The sequence below is a fragment of the Chinchilla lanigera genome, unplaced genomic scaffold, assembly GCF_000276665.1.
Source record: "Chinchilla lanigera isolate Chin_1 unplaced genomic scaffold, ChiLan1.0 scaffold00056, whole genome shotgun sequence".
NCBI lineage: Eukaryota > Metazoa > Chordata > Mammalia > Rodentia > Chinchillidae > Chinchilla > Chinchilla lanigera.
Genome location: NW_004955457.1, coordinates 6,388,392 through 6,390,673, shown reverse-complemented (window position 1 = coordinate 6,390,673; position 2,282 = coordinate 6,388,392). Strand labels below are relative to the sequence as shown.

Sequence of the window (2,282 nt, the reverse complement as noted above, 5' to 3'; positions counted from 1 at the left end):
AATCTACTTGGCTGAAAGTATTATTCATTTTATATATTGTTTGATTTTTTATTCGCTGTTACCTAAGTTTTTTGTGTCTATATTTACATGGGGTATTGAGCTGTAGTAACACTTCTTTGTGTTCATTGTGTGCTTTTAAAAATCAAATTATAGTTGAAAAGTGTTTTTTATTTTTTATCTTCCAGTTGCAAAGAGGAAAGGTGGAGGACTCGCTGTATATGATTTTAACTTACTAAATCTATTGTTAATGAGGATAATGTAACATAAGTGTAGATTGACAGATTAATAAATGAATCATCAATTGAGAAATGGAACTATACATATTAAAATGATGTTGACAAATGTTTGAAGAATAAGAAAAAGACTTTAAACAAATATTGCTATAATTATTAGCTGTTCATAAGCAGGAAAATAAACCTGATCTTTTCCTCATATCACATGTATGAAAAACCTGAAATGGATCTAAGACTTCTTTTTAACAATCAAAATTATAAAACTTTCCAAAGAACACATGAAACATTGTGATCTTAGTGAAGGTGCATTTTTCTTAGGTGGTACATTTGTGTTTTCAGATGAACAGAACTGCGTGAAACAAATGAAACAGAACCAAGATAACAGACACACGCACACCCATACGCACATGTACACAGACGTAACCACACGCACACATGTGGCTGAGTATGCACACACACATGCACACACATATAATGTAAGGAATTGGATAACATGATTTGGAGGGTTACAAGTCCCAAGATCTGCAGTCAGCAAGCTGGAGATCCAGAAATGTGGATGTCATAATTTAGTCTAACGGCCCTGAGATCCAGGGACACCAGGGACTTAGAGTTCCAATACAAAAGCAAAATTTATATCCCAGCTCACCGCAAACAGGAGTAAATTTCCTTTTTCTCAGCCCTTTGGTTTTATTCAGGCCCCAAGCTGACTAGATGAGGTGACAAGGAAATCTGCTCATTTCATGCACAAACATCCGCCAACACAGGAAATCTGATGACTGTACATAGAAACATCCTTGGAGATTTGCCTGAAATAAGGTCTGGCCAAAAATTTGGAGACCTTGACCAGTCAAGTAGACAAAACGAGCCATCAACATAATTGGGCATGTGAGCGTGCACACACACACACACAGCACAGAAATTACTAATGGAAATAGGCAATGAAGTAGACTTCATCAGAGTTGATAATACTGCTCTTCATATCACACCATAAAAATATAAATAAAAGGCAAACTCCAGATTAAGAACAGTGTTTGTAAAACGTGTCTGACAAAGGAGTTGACTCTAAGTTGAGTAAAGAATTCTTTCCTCTTAATTTTAAAAAGTCAACCACCCTCTTTCCAGCCGGCGCCGAGCGATGGGCATCTCCCGGGACAACTGGCACAAGCGCCGCAAGACCGGGGGCAAGAGGAAGCCCTACCACAAGAAGTGGAAGTCTGAGGTGGGTGGCCCTGCCGCCAACACGAAGATCGGCCCCCGCCGCATTCACACAGTCCGAGTTCGAGGAGGCAACAAGAAGTACCGAGCCCTGCGGCTGGATGTGGGGAACTTCTCCTGCGGCTCTGAGTGTTGTACTCAAAAAACAAGGATCATTGACGTTGTCTACAATGCATCCAATAACGAGCTGGTTTGCACCAAGACCCTGGTGAAGAACTGCATTGTGCTCATCGACAGTACGCCTTACTGACAGTGGTACGAATCCCACTATGTATTGCCTCTGGGCCGCAAAAAGGGGGCCAAGCTGACTCCTGAGGAGGAAGAGATTTTAAACAAAAAGCGGTCAAAGAAGATTCAAAAGAAGTATGATGAAAGGAAAAAGAACGCAAAAATCAGCAGTCTTCTGGAGGAGCAGTTCCAGTAGGGCAAGCTTCTTGCCTGCATTGCATCAAGACCAGGCCAGTGTGGCCGAGGAGACGGCTATGTGCTAGAAGGCAAGGAGCTGGAGTTCTATCTGAGGAAAATCAAGGCCCGGAAAGGCAAATAAACCTTCCCTCCTGGCTTAGCTCATGTAATAAAGGTGTTTATTCTAAAAAAAAAAAAAAATAATAAAAAAAGTAAAAAGACAACCACCCTACTTAAAATAATGCATAATAGATTTGAATAGGCAGTTCACCAAATAAGATATATGAATAAATGTAATAATGACATAAAATTTCAACATTTTTAATTATAAGTGTGAAATTTGAATTCAGGTGTGGTGGTGCACACTGTAATCCCAGTACTCTGGGAGGATGAGGCATGAGAATTGCAAGTTTGAGCCCAGCCTGGGAA

General features: G+C 40.1%; 1 pseudogene; it reads left to right on the top strand.

The window, feature by feature from the left end:
• Window positions 1-1,344: 1,344 nt before the first annotated feature.
• Window positions 1,345-2,039, top strand: LOC102004784 (annotated as a pseudogene).
• The last annotated feature ends 243 nt before the right edge of the window (window positions 2,040-2,282 follow it).